The sequence below is a fragment of the Staurois parvus genome, unplaced genomic scaffold (genome assembly GCF_062004578.1).
Source record: "Staurois parvus isolate SC_StPar_1 unplaced genomic scaffold, SC_StPar_1.0 ptg000578l, whole genome shotgun sequence".
NCBI lineage: Eukaryota > Metazoa > Chordata > Amphibia > Anura > Ranidae > Staurois > Staurois parvus.
The window spans coordinates 1,415,906-1,436,796 of NW_028318374.1; the positions used below are offsets into that span (position 1 = coordinate 1,415,906).

Genomic DNA, 20,891 nt, shown 5'->3' on the forward strand with positions numbered 1-20,891 from the left:
TTTGGATATTAAGTCGGTGATGTAGTTTGGGGCACTATGATGGACAGCTTTGTACGTCAGTGTTAGTGTTTTGAATTTGATCCGTTGGGTAATCGGAAGCCAGTGGAGGGATTGGCAGAGGCGGGTGGCGGATACGGAGCGGTTGGTAAGGTGGATGAGTTTGGCCGCAGTATTCAGGATCGACTGAAGCAGGGATAGCCTGTGGTGAGGTAGGCCGGAGGGAGTTGCAGTAGTCAAGTCGTGATATGATGAGGGAGTGGATGAGTTGTTTAGTAGTTTCTGGGGTTAGGAACGTGCGGATTTTGGAGATGCTGCGGAGGTGATGTCTACATGAGTTTGTCAGTGATTGGACTTGGGGCTGGAAGGACAGATTGGAGTCTAGGATGACACCAAGTACTTTGGCTTGCGGGGTGGGGCTGATGGTGGCATTGTTGGTCATGATGGAGAAGTCGGGGGGGGCGCGGGCTGGGGGGAAAACTAGGAGCTTGGTTTTGGAAAGGTTCAGTTTGAGGAAGTGGAGTGACATCCAATCCGATATGTCGTACTGTAGGCTAGTGATTCGGGCGGAGACTGAAGGGGTGAGGAGAAGGGTAGAGATATAGATTTGAGATGGTAGTTGAAGCCGTGAGAGTATATCAGTTGGCCAAGGGATAAGGTGTAGATGGAGAAGAGAAGGGGCCCGAGGACAGAGCCTTGGGGGACCCCAACAGAGAGGGGGAGTGAGGGGGAGGTGGCAGCGTTATAGGTAACACTGAAGGAGCGTTGGGATAGATAGGAAGAGAGCCAGGAGAGGGAGGAGTCTCTGAGGCCAAGAGAGTGGCAATGGTAGATCATGGCTGCTGGGAGGGGCCAACAGGGAACTACACATAATTTACTGATAACATCACAGCACCCTGCCTCAATTCAAGAGCCCCCAACCCTGATGTAAGCAGTGGGCTGGCTTTTGGGAGGAGTTATGCAAATGCTAAAATGCCTTCATGGGTGGATGTCAGCTTGGAGAACTGGGCATTCTTAGGCTGACCATACATTATACAATGTTCTTGAGAATGTTGCTTTAGATTTACCAAAAACCATATAATATGAGGTCAAACCTAAACAACACTTTCAATTGTATCCAGTTACACAGACCCTTGCACTACATAGTGAAAGGAAAATCTAAAGGAAATTGGCCAGAAAATTGTATAGTGTATGGCCAGCCTTAGGCAGGATGTATTTGTATGCAGACCACCCTAGGTAACACCTGTATGTGATGGTGAGCCTCCATGATAGAAAGAATTGAAATCCAATGACTGAAAAGGGGTGGGCCAGGGACAGTCAGGATGTTGTGGAAAGAGCTACATGATGCTGGATGTCCTCCAGCCAGGATATGAGGTGAGCTCTATCTGTCTTGCTTCAGCTTTTATTAGACGCTGTGAGAAACTCACAGTGTGCAGTGGAATCAGAAGTAGCCCTTTCAGTACAGCAGAGGAGCCTGCATGCTGAAACACTGAAGGGAAGGCTGGAGATCGATTTAAAGAGACAATACCCTTGTTAGTGTGACGGGGATTACCAGGGAATAAAGTGTTACTAAACCCACAGCAGTCTGTATATGCAATAAAGAATACTTGTTATGCTCACTGTGGAACCTAAGGGGTTAATCCTCCGTGTTGTGTAAAAAGGCTGTTTGATCCTGTCTTGCACTTGCGGACCGCTACTGTGGCAGAGCAGTCCTGCTGCACCAGATCACATACATGATCTTGGACTTCCAGGTAGGGGACATGCACGCCCAGGGGCGGACTGACCATTTGGAAACTCGGGCCTTGCACGAGGGCCCAGGGTCAGTAGGGGGCCCCATGAGATGCCCCTGGTACCTTTTTCATAGGCTCTTTTGAGTTTGGGCAAGGACACAGGGGCCCCATGATCCCCTATTGCCCGGGGGCCCCATGAGTTGTCAGTCCGCCCCTGCGCACGCCCACCCACCACCCCATCTGTGCTGTCATTCGCTACAGTTCAAGCCGATTAGCAGGTCCCGGCCAATGATTTGGGACCTGCTGATCAGCTTAGCAAATGACAGCTCAGAGCTCTTTGTTTACTAACAACACAGGGCTATGAATGGAGAACAGGGATGTGGCTGTTTTGTTTTTTTCTCCCTGCAAAGCAGGGAGATAAAGCAGTCACATCTAGTAGTAAAAGCAGCACACACTACACATTGTTAGGCACACAGTTAACCAGTTGATTGCCCATAGATGTTAGCTCCTTCCTAGCCAGTGTCATTAGTACAGTGACAGTGTATAGCAGAGGTGTCAAACTGGCGGCCCTCCAGCTGTTGCGAAACTACAAGTCCCATCATGCCTCTGCCTTTAGGAGTCATGTTTGTAACTGTCAATTTTGCAATGCCTCATGGGACTTGTAGTTTCGCAACAGCTGGAAGGTCGCCGGTTTGACACCCGTGGTGTATAGTATTATCACTGATCACTGTATTAGTGTCACTGGAGATGTCAGTGTCAGTTAGTCATTTCCCACCCAGCATCAGTTACTGTCAGATTGCTCGCCGCACTATCACAGTTTCACTATAAGATCACCGCTATTACTAGTATATATAAAAAAACTTCCAGTACATACACCACTGTTTGTAGATGCTACTACTTTCACATAAACAAATATATTTATTTACTTAATTATATCTTGTTTACTCATTACACAGTTACATAGTTAGTCTGGCTGAAAAAAGACAACAGTCCATCCAGTTCAACCATTAAAAAAAAACCACAGTTATAATCCTACATCCACAGCTGATCCAGAGGAAGGCAATAAACCCAACAAAGCATGATCCAATTGGCTCCTGCAGGGAAAAACATTCTTTCCTGAATTCCCTCATTGGGATTTTTTTTTCACCAAAGACATACAGAATACATTTTGGCCTACATATATAAAGAAATTCGATTTTTTTTATTTGTTATCAGATATGTTTTAGAACAGAAAATAGAAAATATAGAGTTTTTTTTTTAATTTTCGTGTTTTTTTTTTAATTTACATAGCAAAAAAATAAAAAAAAACCCAGTGGTGATAAAATACCACCAAAAGAAAGTGTGTGTGAAAAAAATGCTATATTTTTCATTTGGGTACAGTGTTGCATGGCTGTGCAATTGCCAGTTAAAGTAGCTCAGTGCTGCATAGCAATAAAAAACATGGCCTGGTCATGAAAAGGGTAACATTTTCTGGAGCTGAAGTTACTAAATGCATCCATGATGGCCTGCGGTTGTGTGCTGAGTCGGTCGTGGTTGTGTGCTGCATGGTCCCAACACACTGATCGGGAGCCAACAAGACGGGCTCCTGATTATGGGACCAAGCCAATCAACGAGGTCCAATGATACTGAAGCTGCACCGCTCCCAGGGTATTAAAGCCCACTTGAAGGGCCACTGGGAGGCGGCATTAAGGAGTTAATTTCATCTTTGCGCTTAGCTGCTTGCCTGGAGTTTGGCTGTGAAATAAAACATTATTTTCCCTAAATAGCACGTTTTCAGTTTATCACTTCCTAAGTGTGCAGATGTTAAATACATCACCTGGAGTATTTGTGAGAACAGTTATTTACATATCGCAATTTCTCACAAATTCACATAGAACTAAAAAGAAGTGAAGACAAGCAGGGCCCCAGGGGCTCGGCTCCCAAATATGGGCTTACAGCAAGTTTATTTACTTTTTTTTGTCTTATTAAAGTGATATGAAGGCCTCATTCATGGGATGTACTGCACTATACGGCCATTAGAGGGCAGTGTTTGCCCGCACAGGGGTGCAGAGGTGTTCTGTACTTTCCAATACAGGCAGTCTCATTCATGTCCATTGGGATGCAGCTGCTGTTTCCAATTTGACAGCCATGTGGGTGCAAGGCCCCCAATGCAACCAGTTTGAGTACAGGGCTGTGCACCAGCAATCGTAAAGCCACTGGGTCCGTGCAGCCGCTGCATTCCAATGGATATGAATGGGAAAGCACAGAACACCTCTGCATGCCCTTGTGATCAAACACTGCCCCCTCATGGTCATACATTGTAGTACGCCTGTGTGAACAAGGCTAAAGCTAACATTTATTTATTTCTCCTTGTAAAATAAGATACTGATGGGCAGCACAGTGGCTAAATGGTTAGCACTTCTGCCTGGCAATACTGGGGTCATCAGTTTGAATGCTAACCACGGCACCACCTGCCTGGAGTTTGCATGTTCTCCCTGTGCCTGTGTGGGTTTCCTCTGGGTACTCCGGTTTCATCACACTCCAAAGACATGCTGGTAGGTTAATTGGCTCCTGTCTAAATTGGCCCTAGCATGTGTATGTATGAATGTGAGTTAGGGACTTTAGATTGTACACCCCTTGAGGGTTAGGGACTGATGTGAATGTACAATATATATGTAAAGCGCTGTGTAAATTGACAGCGCTATATAAGTACCTGAAATAAATAAATAAAATATGTAGGTGATGTAATAAACGATATTATACTCATATCGCTCGTTCTATATAAGTGCCTGAAATAAATAAAGAATACTGATAGCAGGACTGAGGCCGGGTTCACACCTATGCAGTTTGTGGTTTTCCCAGTGCATTTTGTATTTTTTGATACATTTTGCATTTTGTGTTTTTCGGAGGTGTCTGTTGTCTTGCAGGAGAAACTAGCAAAAATGCAGTAGAAATGCATGAAAAATGCAAGCGATTTCTGCTGCATTTCCATTGAAGTCAATGGAACCAAAAAAGCAACCTGCTGTGGAAAAAAAAAAAAGTCCCTGACCCTTTCCAAAAAACGCACCAGTGGAAAAAGCACAGATGTAAATCCATAGGAAACCATGTTAAATGGACTGTACTGAGTTCCTGCAAAATTCAAAACGCAATGAAAATCGCATAGGTGTGAAACAGGCCTTACATGCTCTTGCTTATTTTTCCAAAATGTTCTCCTCTGCTCTCTCTCTTCGGAGGCCCCCCTATGGGACACGTAGAACTGCGTGAAAATCGTGACGTCAAAATCATGTTGCGATTTTGACATCACTATTTTTACGCAATTCTTCATGTCGCATAGGGCAGCCCTTTCACTTTAATGGGCTGCCCTACGCGCATTTGTTGCCTGAAAAGAAGCTCCTGCTCCTTTTCAGGCAACAAGCTTTGCGCGATTTGTGCAGCTGCGAAGGTTTGTTGCAATTCCAACATTTGCTGCAAAATTGTATCTTGTTTGGGATGCCATTGAAGGATGATGGCAGCCAAACGCACACAGCCAATTATGCTGTGGTTGAGAAACAGAGCAATTCTGTCTGTGATCCCAAATTGCGAGATGTGAATGGCACCTTAATGTCCCCCCAGCCGGGCTGCCCATATTCAGGTATATGGGTGCTCCCCTGTGCCTACTGGGACCTATGGATTTTTTATCATTATTCAAGATTTATATAGCGCCAACATTGTGCTCAGCGCTTTACAAGATAACGGGAGACAATACAGCAACAATACAGTTCAATACAAGAGGGTTAGGAGGGCCCTGTACCTTGGAGCTTACAATCTAAGAGGGAGGGGCTAGTGGTACAAAAGGTAGTAACTGTGGGGGATGGAGTGCTTGGAAGAGTAGAAGATTCCATTATTAGCTGAGGGCAGGATAGGCTTCCCTGAAGAGATACGTTTTCAGACATCACCTAAAAGTGAGCAGAGTAGGCGATAGTCTGATAAATTGCGGTAGAGAGTTCCAGAGGATGGGGGAAGCTCTGGAGAAGTCCTGGAGACTAGCATGGGAGGAGGAGACAAGGGAGCTTTCCTCTAAAGTCTCCACTCCATGCATTCTCCCATACTGCACTACATGGTTATGTGCACCAGTGGCGTACCTAGCGCACCTGGCACCCGGGGCTGAATTTTTTTTTTTTTCACATTTCCCAACCCCCTCCCCCCCGCCCCAAAAAAAAAATTGCCCAAAAGAAATAAAATGGTGCATGGCAGGGGACAGACTTTTCTTCTCTGCAGGCTGTGGCCTTTCTAATGAAATTAAACAGTAAAAATGTGCACACCTTCTGTATTAATGCCACTGAAATGCATTTAGCTGACTTAAGGTGGGAATACAGGATTAGAAAATCGACAGATCGGTCATCCGGTCGTTCGTTCGTTGGTCGAAATTGTGGCCCACATTAACCAATCTAAAAAAATTGCTCGTCGGGCAATACGTAGTGATGACGTCTTCCGTACAAGTGGAAGTGATGCGGTGTGCGTGTGACCTTGTAGCCACACCCTTCCATCCAGAACGAGCGATATACACAACGATTACCAGCAATGAGTATAATATTGTTTATTACATTACCTACATATTTTATTTATTTATTTCAGGTACTTGTTTAGCGCCGTCAGTTTACGCAGTGCTTTACATATATATTGTACATTCACATCAGTCCCTAACCCTCAAGGGGAGTACAATCTGAGGTCCCTAACTCACATTCATACATACACATACTAGGGACAATTTAGACAGGAGCCAGTTAACCTACCAGCATGTCTTTGGAGTGTGGAAGGAAACCGGAGTACCCGGAGGAAACCCACGCAGGCACAGGGAGAACATGCAAATTCCAGGCAGGTGGTGCCGTGGTTGGGAATCAAACCGACGACCCTAGTACTGCCAGGTAGAAGTGCTAACCACTAAGCCACTGTGCTGCCCATACAGTATATTACCTACATATTCCATGACCTATATACATAAATAGTGATACATAAAATATAATCTGCAGAATTCTGGTTTCATTATCTCATTAGGCCAATCTACTTTTAACATTTGGATTTTTTGTTCGTGTTTACGAAGATTCCTCGGACATAAACATCCGAGTCATCTTCTGTTTCCGCTCATGCATGATCGCGCTTGATAGATTTTTTTCGTACGACCGTCATACCACTGCATAGAAAATCGATCGTTCGTATGCAAAACGACAACATTTTTCACTGTTGTTCAACCGGATTTTTTCGTTCACAATATCGTTATCAGTTAAAACATCCAACGAAGAGAAAATCGTTCCATCAGTGGTTCTGCGAAAATTTTCATACAATTTTCTTATCGTGTGTACGGGGCATTAATCTGGAAGTTCACCTGGGCTTTATATGATGCGGGAGACCACCGCTCCCACATAGAGAACAAGGGTCTTTCTCTGCTGCATGCTGGCAGGGAACAGGCTTTTCTACCCTTCAGCTGTGGCTGCTTTCTAAAGAACTGAAACGGTAAAACGTTGCACACTCTCTGCTCTAATGCCCCTGCAATGTATTTAGCTGACTTATGCAGGCCATAGATGGGTTGAAAATCGGCCGATTTTTCGGCCGAAAATAAAATTGGACGATTTTCGGATCGTTAGTGGGATAATTGTTCGGCCATTTTTCTGTATTTTGGCAGATTTCTTTTATCGGTAAAGTTGGAAAAAGATCGGCCGATTTTGCCGATCGGCCGATCTTTGCGGCAATTATGGGCAAATCGGCCGATCTTTTACCGATAAAAAATCTGCGCATGAGCAGTGACCTGCAAGAGGAAGACAAAAAGAAGAAGAAGAGGATGAAGAGGATGAAGAGGAAGAAGAAGAGGATGAAGAAGAGGATGAAGCAGAGAATGAAGAAGAAGAGGATGAAGAAGAGGAAGAAGAAGAAGAGGAGGAAGAAGAAGAAGAGGATGAAGAAGATAAAGAAGAAGAGGATGAAGAAGAAGAAGAATTCCAGTCTGGCAAAAAGTGTCCCTGCAGAGAGCTCCGCTATTTCTTTGACAGTGCTTTGACATTTATAGCGGTTGCAACAATGTATCTATTTGTTTCCAAATAAAAACATCTGTATCTGAAATGGATACAAATACTGTAGATACATTGTTGCAACCGCTATAAATGTCAAAGCACTGTCAAAGAAATAGCGGAGCTCTCTGCAGGGACACTTTTTGCCGGCTGTAGACGGGATGAAAATCGGCCGATTTTATTACCATTCCTGGTAACGTCAGCCGCTTGAACAACCGATTTTTCGTTTTTTTTTTAAGAAACATCGGCCGGTTTTCTCCCCATCTATGGCCTGCATTAATCTGGAAGTTCACCTGGGCTTTAAATTCATGTGTTATGGAAATTTGACATTTTTTACTTCTTTTTCTATTTAGTTGTTTAACTCACAAAACTGCATGCAGTCAGCATCTTTGAATGCTGCTCTGTGCCTGGAGGTCGGGGATAATTGTTCAACACGGTGATGCTGAGTTCAGTTCAGCCCTTCATTATTAAAGTGTTTCCCAAAGTTTGGGAAAGTACAGCTAGCGCAACATGTTTGTGTCGGCAGCACACCGCCTTGGGAAGAAAAACCACGGCAAAGCATAGCCTGAAGAGGCGATGGTTCTAGGAGGAGGTTAAATGAGCCGGCGCGGTGGGAGAATGTCCTCATTCTAATGACACCTGCCAAGTATTAACTGAAAAATAATGATTTAAGTCACAAAGCATAATTTGCTTCTCTCGACTCTATTAGCCATTTTGGATAGGGTGGTTGAGATGTGCAGGAGCAGATGGCAGAGAATGTCATTTGCATATGAGACAGCAGGTACAGCTAAAACATACAGCTCACAATGTACAGTAGGTGAGTGGTACCGGCTGTACGGATCCAGTGGACCATACGTTACCGGTGGGTAGCTGCCAACATGGTTCAGGAATGCTGTTTCTAGATGTCTGCTGGTCTACATAGGGTAGTGCATGCTCAGATGCTGCAAGCATTGTCCTGTCATCACTAAGGGGTCTATTTCTAAAATATTCACCATGCAAAGGCTTTAGCATTCACACTGTTGTCATGAATAATTCCTGTAATGTGTCTAATTTCTCTATTTCCTGTGATCATCAGCTCCATCTAGTGGCCATAATACTGTATTTTCCTGATTGAAGAATTTCAGAAAAATACTGCAATATGGCCACTAGATGGAGCTGACGATCATAGAAAATTAACATATTAGATTCATTATAGGATTATATTGAGATAGTTGTGCCATTACTGAGGTGTTTGCACAGCAATTTTTTTGCTAAGGGTCAATTTTACATCTGGTTCAGTGCACTAGCAACATTTTGGAGTTTATTTCTGTTAGCACCTTGCTATTACTTCTTTTAGATTGTAAGCTCCAAGGAGCAGGGCCCTCCTATCCCTCTTGTATTGAACTGTATTGTTGCTGTATTGTCTCCCTTATATTGTAAAGCGCTGAGCAAACTGTTGGCGCTATATAAATCCTGTATAATAATAGTAATAATGACTGTTTGCAGTGCAACCTTTTTGCTACCCTGAACACAACCCCAGCCTGAACTTTGTGTATCTACTACAAGACTTGGCCTTCTGCCTCTTACACAATTATGTCTGAATACTGCCTGACCAGACCCTCACCTTTATATAGATTTTGCTTATTGTTTTGCCTTTAGCAGGGACATTCATTGTGTTCTCCCTGCAATATTACATTTGGTCACTAGATGGAGCCCTGAATAAATGTACCGTTTTATAGAAGGTAGAAATGGTTTACCTTTAACTACATGCCGCCCAGCCACTGTAGAAATACGGCGGCAGGGCGGCACGGCTGGGCAAAACCACGTTTTAAAATGTGTGTTTTCAAAACAGGTAGGGGGCACGCGCAAAGCGTGCTGCCGCCCTACCTGTCCCGCCGATCACGGCCGCGGATGTCAGTCACCGGGTCACAGCCGATCGTTACCGGCTGTGTCCCGGCGATTAGCGGCAATCACTGACAGAGAGCAGGGCTGCAGTAACTCTGCTCTCTGTCAGTTCCCTGACAGCTCCTGACATGCTGATCGGGACAGAAGAGTTTATCTGTCCGGATCAGTGTGTCTCCGTGCAGAACACCCCCCCCGCCCCCTAGTAAAACACTCCCCTCACACAGTTGACCCTTTCACTGAATAATAAAGTTAACCCCTTCCTCCCCAGTGCCATTAGTACAGTGTCAGTGTTTTTTTTTTTGCACTGATCACTGTATTGGTGTCACTGCGGATGTCAGTGACCCCAAGTCAATTCCTCCCCAGTGTCAGAAGTCCCTCCATAAGTCGCTGATCGCCGCCATAAGTCACTGATCACCGCCATTATTAGTATAACAAAAAATTAAAAATCCCAGTATCTTTCCCGCCATTTGTAAACGCTATAAATTTCACGTAAACCAATTAATTTACACGTATTGTGTTTTTATTAGCAAAGACATGTCGCAGAATGCATTTTGGCAGAAATTTATGACTAAATTTGATTTTTAAATTTTTTTTTACTGGACATGTTTTATAGCGTACGCTGTCTGTTTTTGTACTGTGCCATGTATTGTCCCCCCCCTATTGTACAGTGCTGAGCAAACCCTTTGGCGCTATATAAACTCGATGTAATAATAATAATAATAGCAAAAAGTCCAAAATATTGTATTTTTCCTCAAAATTGTCAGCCTTTTTTTTTTATAGCGCAAAAAATAAAAAACGCACAGGCGATCAAATACCACCAAAAGAAAGCTCAATTTGTGGGGAAAAAAAGGATGTAAATTTCATTTATGTACCGTATTGCATGACCGCGCAATTGTCCGTTAAACTAGCTATAACTTTCACACAAAGCAATCAATATACACTTATTGGGATTTTTTTTTGCCAAAAACATGGAGCAGAATACATTTTGGCCTAAATTTATAACTAACTTTGAGTTTACTATATATTTTTTATAGCTGAAAGTAAAAAATATCGTTTTTCTTCAAAATTTTTGGTCTGTTTTTGTTTATAGCGTAAAAAATAAAAAGCGCACAGGTGATCAAATACCATTGAAAGAAAGCTCTATTTGTGTGAAAAAAAGGACATAAATTTCGTTTGGAAGCAGCATTGCATGACCGCGCAATTATCAGTTGAATTAGTGCAGCGCCAAGTAGCAAAAAGAGGCCTGGTCATTAAGGGGGTAAATCCTCAGGAGGGCAAGTGGTTAATAACAATTCCCATCAACCTTCATGCTCAGAAAAGGAAACAAGTGCATCCTGAGAGCTCAGACTCCATCTTGAGAACTGAGGGATAGAAAGCCAGCCATCACTACAGCACATTTTGTGAACTAAGCTTACATTCCCTACAGGCAGCATTGCTGGTGAGCATGGATTTATTGCCATCTGCAGCCTAGTTATTTCACTGTATTGTCTATAAGTTTCCTACATTGATTGTATGTACTTCCTATCTGCCTTTTACAATAGTTTCACCCCACCCTGTTTTGTTAATAAAGCTTCAAGATTACATTCAGTCTAGCCAATTGCAGAATAGGAGGGTTTAGCTGCATGTTGAGTTACACACAGGGAAACATGTAGTAAGGACAGAACACTTATGTGTGATGATTCGCTACTTCCTTCCATTGACTGCCAGTTCATTATCTGGTTCCAGTAGGGCAAGCAGGATTCGGAAACCTCACAATAGGGAGTAATTTTTGGAAGACCAGATACTCCTTCTTACCACAGCAGATGCCTCCACCATCTTCTCGTGATGCATATGATCTTCACCAGTGATACATGGACCTGGAATAGACCTTGCTGGCCTGCAGCAGAGCCAAAACAGGTGCTTAGGCTTGCTAAATGCTGTTATGGAGGAAGAGGACTTATACAGTTGTGTTCAAAATAATAGCAGTCAGACATCACTAACCTGATCAATCATTGTTTTTGGTAGAAATAATATTTCTACATGGCAAATAATTTACTAGCAGGTGTAGTAGAGTAATAGAAATCCAACAGACCCAACAGTCATGACATGCATGCTGCTGATTCTGTGTAACTGAATCACTCATTGAAAGGGGCATGTTCAAAATAATAGCAGTGTGGAGTTCTATTAGTGAGGTCATTCATTCTTTGAAAAACAGGTGGTAATTATTGCCCTTATTTAAGGAAGGAAGGCAGCAAATGTTGTACATGCTGGTTACAGTGCATTTCTCTCTGAAATTCTGAGGAAAATGGGTCGTTCCAGACATTGTTCAGAAGAACAGCGTACCTTGATTAAAAAATTGATTGGAGAGGAGAAAACATATAAAGAAGTGCAGAAAATGATAGGCTGCTCAGATAAAATGATTGCAAATGCTTTAAAATGGCAACCAAAACCTGAAAGACGTGGAAGAAAGCGAAAAACTACCATTCGAATGGATAGAAGAATAGCCAAAATGGCGCGGACTCAGCCAACAATCAGCTCCAGGAAGATGAAAGAAGGTGTGACGTTCCCTGTGAGGACTGTTACAATTAGAAGACGCCTATGTGAAGCCAAGCTATCTGCAAGAAGTCCCCGCAAAGTCCACTGTTGAAAAAAAGACATGTGCTGAAGAGGTTACAATTTGCCAAAGAGCACATTGACTGGCCTAAAGAGAAATGGCGCAACATTTTGTGGACTGATGAAAGTAAGATTGTTCTTTTTGGGTCTAGTGGCCAGAGACAGTTTGTCAGACGACCCCCAAACACTGAATTCAAGCCACAGTACACTGTGAAGACAGTGAAGCATGGTGGTGCAAGCATCATGAAATGGGGATGTTTCTCATACTACAGTGTTGGGCCTATTTATCACATACCAGGGATCATGGATCAGTCTGAATACATCAGAATAATTGAAGAGGTCATGCTGCCTTATGCTGAAGAGGAAATGCCCTTGAAATGGGTGTTCCAACAAGACAACGACCTCAAACACACCAGTAAACGTGCAACATCTTGGTTCCAGACCAACAAGATTGACGTTATGGAGTGGCCAGCCCAATCCCCGGATCTTAATCCAATAGAAAACTTGTGGGGTGACATCAAAAATGCCGTTTCTGAGGCAAAACCAAGAAATAGAGAAGAACTGTGGAATGTAGTCCAATCATCCTGGGCTGGAATACCTGTTCACAGGGGCCAGAAGTTGAGTGACTCCATGCAACACAGATGTACAGCAGTTCTCAGAAACAGTGCGACTACAACCAAATATTCATTAAGTGATTCAAAGGAAAGCAAAATCTTCAAACATTTTTCAGTTTATATAGTGAATGTTTGAGTTTTTTGAACAGTCTAATATTTACTTTTCTTCAATTTTTTTAGAGGAACACAAATTTGATGTATTTTTCTTCATGTTTTGATTTGGAATAGAATGTGTCGTGTTCCCAATGCATTTGTGTGTATGGAAATACAAGCTATTAGAAGGATTTTGAGCTTCATTCACTTTTTCAACACACTGCTATTATTTTGAACACAACTGTAATGGTTTGGGAATCACAAAATTATCCAATAAATTTACACTCAGTGATAACTTTAACAACAATCTTGCTCATTGATGCAAATAGCAAAATCACATGGCTACAAATCAACATGTAAAACAAGGAATGCACACATGGTCAGGATGTTCCATGTCAAGATGCCCATTAAACCGGGGAAGATGTGTGAACTAATCAACCTGGACCATGGGATCATGGCTGGTGCATGACATGCTGGTTTCTACACATTCTGAAGACAATTTAACACACAGAACAGCATAAAGCTTCAAAGGTTTGAAAGGACATACAATCAGAAATGCACATGTATGCAAATGCTTCCAAGAGGGTTCTGAAATATTAAAACATTTCTTCTGTGTTCATGCTATGAGGTTAATCATGTCAAAGCTAATTGTTACAATGTAGATGTGTTTCACTTTGTCCTTAGGTTGACCTGATGAACTAGTGGTTCCTGGTGAGGAAGGGTTAATGCTGCTGGGCAGGTTTTCCCACTCTTTTCAGAAAGGATTACCACCCTCTGCAGGTCATACCCTATAAATAGGGGCTCATTAGTGCCCTGAGAGAGAGAGACCTTGTGGGAAGACTGCCAAAATGTAGCCATTATGCTGTGGGTTTGAACCACCTCTTGGGGGAGCCCAATCAGGGTTCTCAGTGGAGACTGAAACCTTTGGACGTATATGGAATTGTGCTACCTTAAGCTGGACCCTGTTATGGATTATTGCTACCTCTTGTGGACTTACTGCCTATTATGAACTCTTGCCTTGAGAAGGATTCTGTGGGCTTTGCCATCTGTGGTACCTCATGGGACACTACTCAGGGGCTCTAGAGAACTTTGTACAGGGAAGTGTGTGGAATTTGTCTTTGAGAACAGTTTGTTTGTTGCCTTCAACTACCTCAGTAAAAGATTTTTATTGTTCAAATACATTGCCTGGGTTGAATTTCCTAAAGCAGGGTTTCTCAACCAGGGTTCTACAGAACCCTAGGGTTCTTCCAGAGGAATGCTAGGGGATCCTTAAGCAATGAGCAATTTCTGCCTCTCAGATAAGTTCCCACGGACACCATTGATCTTTTAGCTACCTTTAAGGGGGTAATTCTCCTCAATGACCACAAGTGTAACTAGCATTCTTCCCATTGACCATCACATTAATGTATCATGAGCTGTAGATATAGTAATTTTTAGCAGGGGTTCCCTGAGACTGGAAAGCTATTTCAAGGGTCCCTTTGTGTTGAAACGGTTGAGAAAGGTTGCTCTATAGGGGTGCATGTAAGGCCTATCAAAAGAAAAGGGCTTACAGCAGTGGACTGGAGAGGTTAGAGAAGATACAGTATAGAATGCAATGAGCAGAATGCTGTCCAGAGGAAGCTATATTGCCATTGCTAAGGACTACTGTATTTGTGTCACTTGCTAAAGCAGCCAGCCATGGGCGGACTGACAACTCATGGGGCCCCCGGGCAATAGGGGATCATGGGGCCCCTGTGTCCTTGCCCAAACTCAAAAAAGCCTATGAAAAAGGTACCAGGGGCATCTCATGGGGCCCCCTACTGACCCCAGGCCCTTGGGCAGTGCCCAAGTTTCCAAATGGTCAGTCCGCCCCTGCAGCCAGCCAGCCAGCCAGCCAAGAGACGGGAGACATGGCAGAGGTGATGGATACCCTGGTAGTGAAGGGGTGTTATGCTTGGCCCCTTCACTAGCAACCAGCTCTCCACATACTCTAAAAACATACAACCAGGAATGTCCATATGATCAGGATGTTCAGATATTGCTCAAGCAAAGACTGAACTGGGGAAGATGTTTGAACTAACCAACCTAGACCATAGGATGATGGCTCGTGCATGACACGCTGGTTTCAGCAAATTATGAAAACAGTTTACAATCCAGAACTGCATAAAGCTTTAAAAAAGTCTTTCTGGCCTATGTCCTGGTAATCTCAATATATTTGGCTTACGCATATAAAAAATTTCAGAAACAAAAATCTTCAAATCCTCCAACGGTTGCTAGAGAAATTCTAAGCTGCTCGTAACAATCTAAATCCAGCATGGAGAAGATGACAGTGGCCTCTCATCGAGGTCCGGGAAGAGACACAAAGGGAGGAGGATTGTCATACAAACACATACTCTAATCCTTCTTTAAAATATAAGAAAAAAATAATATAATCTAACCAGAAACAGCAGAACACAAAGACATACGGGGTGAAAAAGTCTTCTGTTCTGCAGAAGGTCCACAGCGAATACCTAATACGCAGACTGTAAACAAAACAAGTATTTTTCAATTGCACTAAGGCTCCTCTATTCTGTGATACTCCTGATAAAAGAATTATGAAAAGAGATCGGGTACAATAGAAGCAGCTGTGGCTGTTTTATGCATGAGTGCCGACACCCTCCTTCGGCGTCCAGGTGGAATCGATTTAGACAAAATGTTTACCAACACTCTGAAGCCACAAGAGCAATGTTAAAAAGGAAGACGTTGGCTCGTCGGCCGCAGTTCCCTTCCACGCATTGTTCTTTAATATTCTGCTCGTCGCAAGCTTAAATTGGATGATCAGAAGTTTGGCCTGAATAGGATTCTGGGTAAGGAATAAAGGCAACAGCATCTGGTTGGTATTTATAAGGGGATATCAAACTGATGAACGTTTAATCAGTTCGTCCCACAAGCTAGATTCATGGAATAAGAATAACCATCTGCAAAGTTAAAACGGAGAAGAAACGCCCAGACTGGGTTTTCGAGAGCATGCATACACAAGTCTGTTCTGTGGGTCCATGTTTATAAATACAGAATATGTATTATACATGGAAGCAGCTGAATGATTCAGAGGAGAGATGCGCAGCCCCCCCTTCATATGAAGGTTCAGATAGCAGGCCCAGATACAGGGAGGTGCTGGGGTGGGCTGTGACCCCCAGGTTTTATGCCCCCCAGGTCTCTGAGAGTGAGTCCAAATGATCCATGAGGCAGTTTGATGGGGACAGCTGATGTAAGGGGGACTCTAATGTGGACATATGATGTAAGAGGGCACTGAGCAACTGATGTAAGGGGGCACTCTGATGGGGAAAGCTGATGTAAGGGGGCACTCTGATAGGGGCACCTGATGTAAGGGGGCACTCTAATAGGGAAATCCAATGTAAGGAGGCACTCTGATAGGGAAAGCTGATGTAAGGGGGCACTCTGATGCAGACAGTTGATGTAAGGGGGCACTCTGATAGGGACAATTGATATAAAGAGGCACTGATGGGGATACCTGATGTAAGGGGGCACACTGATGGGGAAAGCCAATGTAAGGGGGCACTCTGATAAGGAAAGCTGATGTAAGGGGCACTCTGATAGGGAAAGCTGATGTAAGGGGGCACTCTGATGCAGACAGTTGATGTAAGGGGGCACTCTGATGCAGACAGTTAATGTAAGGGGGCACTCTGATGCAGACAGTTAACGTAAGGGGGCACTCTGATGCAGACAGTTGATATAAAGGGGCACTCTGATGAGGACCCTGATGTAAGGGAAGACTAATGGGGAAACTGATATAAGTGGGGACTCTAATGAGGACCCCTGATGTAAGGGGGCTCTGATAGGGACATCTGATATAAGAGGCCACAGGTACTGTTTTTTTTGTTCTAAACTAATGATAGCCTAATACATACTAGCGTTTCCTGTTAATTCCTGCAGCATCTCTGCACCACTTGTGACTCCGTGCCACAGAAGATGCCAAGCAAGACCCCTTCTTCAGGCAAATGGCCTTCCCTATAGGATTACTACCAGGCATGCTTCTCAACTTCTGGCTACTTAAAGTATTACTAAAGGTAAACTTTTTTTTTGATAGGATAGGACAGGGATACTGTGATGGGGACACCTTATGTATGGAGACACTGTGATGGGGACAACTGGTGTATGGGACACCTGATGTATGGGGACACTGCTCTGTATCACCTCAAGCTGTCCATACCTCCTTTCCACTGCCCTGCCACTACATACTGCTCACTGCACTGCCATTACATCCTGCCTTGCCACTATATACAGCCTTGCCCTCCCATCGCATACTGCCCACTACCCTGTCACTCTATGCTGATTATTGCCCCTCCCTCCCACTACATATTGTCCACTGCAATACCGCCACATACTCTACACTCCCCTGCCACTACATACTGCCCACTGTCCTACCGTCACATACTCTTCACTGCCCTGCCACTACATACTGTCAACTACCCTGCCACTACACATTGCCTACTGTCCTGCCACTACAAACTGCCCTGAAACTACATACTGTCTACTGTCCTGCTACCACATACTACCCACTGTCCAGCCACTACATACTGCCCTGCCACTACATACTGTCAACTACCTTGCCACTACATATTTCCTACTGCCCTGCCACTTCAAACTGCCTTGAAACTACATACTGTTTACTGTCCTGCTACCACATACTACCCACTGTCCAGCCACTACATACTGTCCTGCCACTACATACTGCCCTGCAACTACATACACCAACTGCCCTACCACTACATACTGCCCACTGTCCTACCGTCACATACTCTTCACTGCCCTGCCACTACATACTGTCAACTACCCTGCCACTACACATTGCCTACTGTCCTGCCACTACAAACTGCCCTGAAACTACATACTGTTTACTGTCCTGCTACCACATACTACCCACTGTCCAGCCACTACATACTGTCCTGCCACTACATACTGCCCTGCAACTACATACTGTCTACTGCCCTGCAACTACATACACCAACTGCCCTACCACTACATACTGGGCACTGCCTTCTGCTGAATACTGTATATTGCCCTACCACTACATACTGTCTACTGCCCTTCCACAAGATACTGCCCACTGCCCTACCACTACAATCAGTTCACTGGCTTGCTACTACATACTATCCATTGCCCTGCCATCACATACTGTCCACTGCACTTCAACTCCATGCTGTTTGTTGCTGCTACATACTGTATACTGCTCTGCCACTACACACTGCCCACTGCCCTACAGCTACATACTTTGCACTGCACTGCAACATACTACCCATTGTCCTGCCCTCCTATGATGCCCTTCCACTCCATGCTGCTCATTGCTCTGCCCTGCCACTACCTACTGTTCACTTTCCTGCCCTGTCACTCCATGCTTCTCATTGCCCTGACCTGCAACTACATACTGCCTTCTGTTCTGCTACTACATACTGCCCCCTGCTCTGCCACTGCATGCTGCTCACTCCCATTTCAGCTGCTCTGCTACTCCATGGTCACTTCCCTGCCATTACAGAGGAGGAGGGGGAGCAAGAGGGGGCCCTGTCAGGTGGTCATTATGGGGCCCCATGATATCTAATGGTGGCCCCTATTCTACATATGGCCATGAAGCCGAGCAGTAGACTTATGGTTGTTATTTTTTATAGAGGATAGCATAAATAGCATAAACAACAAATAATATTTGCAAACAATAGAGATTATTTGTAAAGAAAAAAAAAAACCTTGTCAGTGCTGGTACAGCCGAAAAAACAGCAGATTTATCATAGAGCAGATAGCTGCAGGTTGCCTGGGATTGTTTATGTGTTATCTGCATAATCAATATTGCCCCCTAGTGTTGAGTGGAATTGGAGTTTATTGTTCTGCTCAGTGAACAATGATTCACATCGAAACATCATATTTCTTCTTGGTTACAAAAAGAACAAAAATGATCCATTATGTAGAAGTAACAATTTTGTGTGAGTCCTCATGCACACGGGATGTTTTTACAGCAGCTGTTTTTGACTTTTGGCTTTTTATCTACAGCTAGTAAACCTCCCCACCATGTTCTCCTATGTATCCATGCACAGGTTTTTTGCCAGGGGCTTTTTTTGGCTGGAAAAAACCCAGAACTAGTGGGTTTCTGGAGGAGTTTTTATGCTGTATAAATGCTCTAATGCTGAAAAATGCAGTAAAACGTGGCAAACTGGCATTTGTGGCTGTTTTTTTTAGAAAAAAAACACTAAATACCACAAACGCATAAAACCGTGGCTAAGCGCTAATGAAAAAAACAGAAAAACGTGCACTTTTAACGCGACTTTACACAGCTAACGCTACCAGCGTTATTAAAACACCCAGTGTGCATGGAGCCTAATGCAGCGTGTATGAATTCTGTTTGTATGGTAGCTGTGCAGAGTTTAGGCTGTTCTTTTCACAATTCTTTTTTCTTCGGTTATCTAAGGCTCAGGGCAAAGCACACTTTATAGGGCACCACTGCCTTGCAATACAAGATCTATGGGGCTTTTTCAGGATGGAAAAGACCAATGTGCAATAACTCTCAATATCATGTTTCAGTGGACTGTAAAAAAACAAAGATTCTCTCTGAATGTCGGTTATATGACACAGATCAATTGATCTACAAAGTCCGCATTCTGACCAAAAACTGGTAAAGAAAAATGTGTATACGAGCGCACCTATTTGCAGCAGCTGTACATCAGGTAACCATACACCTTTAAAATAACATAAATCAAAAATGCAGCGCTACAAAACCAAGATACTCAATGAAGACAAATAGATGATTCATGTGAATAAATGACTGAACAAACGTGATAGTTCATAAAATAGGGTGACTTTTAGTGTTCTCCTCTCTGTTCTGCACTCCTGGTGCTCAGGCGTTTGTGCAAAATAGTGCTGAAAGAATGCACACTCACCAGAAATGAGCGTTTTGTTAATATGTATTCCCCTCAGGGACATCAGCTGGTCAGGATAGGGTAGTATGCTAGCCTCCCTCAAGAGCTCCTGGATGTTTCTGTGTGATCCCTTGGTAGGTAGCCTGTGGACTTCTCCTTGAAGATCACATACGTTCCTTACCCAGCGATGACTGCAAATGAATACTCCCCAAGGGAGTCAAAACAAGGACGCCTCCATAGTGTAGTAGGTGATTACAAAGGGTTTTATTAACAAATAAAGCATCCAAGGTACACAGCGGTGTATATAAAACAACGGACTGACTGTCCAATGGTAAAGATGGCCGCCGGAGCTCCACGATGCTCCGGCGGCGTGACGTCACAGCGTTCCTGGCTCCTCCTACGCGTTTCGTGCACACGCACGTCGTCTGGGGGGATTTGCCAATGAACGCCGAGCCGTGCGTCGTCCATTTATATGCTAGGCGCATGCGCAGTAAAGAAGGCGCCATATTCTAGAAGTGTGAACTGAAGACATCCAGATACCGATATGGGCGCCATTTTTCGTTGGTTTTATTGCTTATACATACTGTTACAACAACAGCATGTATAGCCAGCCGGCTGTCATTATCAATAACAGCACTACAACCCCATAAAGGTCTCTCTTCGGTATTTAATCCAAACGCCAATTGTCTGACCAAAAACTGGATAATTTGTAGCCAACAGAAAATTACAATTACAACAGTATATCAAAAAGTATTTTGCTGTGTTTTTTAATCCAAGGCATGCTGGTAGGTTAATTGGCTCCTGTCTAAATTGGTCCTGGTAAGTCTACGTAAGTATGTAAAATAGGGACTTTAGATTGCAAGCTCCTTGGGGGCAGGGACTGATATGAATGCACAATATGTAAAGCACTCAAACCGTCAATGCTATATATTGTAAATGTTCATAATCAAGAATTCAAATAATACATACTGGATCAATTTTAAATAAAAGTGTGGCTACCTGTTGATTCAAACCCAAAATGCAAGGCACATGGTCAGGATTATTTATGGCAGGAGGACAATGGGCAAATGTTTTGAAAGG

The 20,891-nt window shown here is 43.7% G+C and overlaps 1 protein-coding gene across 4 annotated transcripts in view; it reads right to left on the reverse strand.

Moving 5' to 3' along the window:
* The window catches only part of NEGR1 (neuronal growth regulator 1), a 782,301-nt gene that overhangs the window by 296,163 nt on the left and 465,247 nt on the right, over nucleotides 1–20,891 (reverse strand). The gene's annotated exons all lie outside the window — the stretch shown is intronic.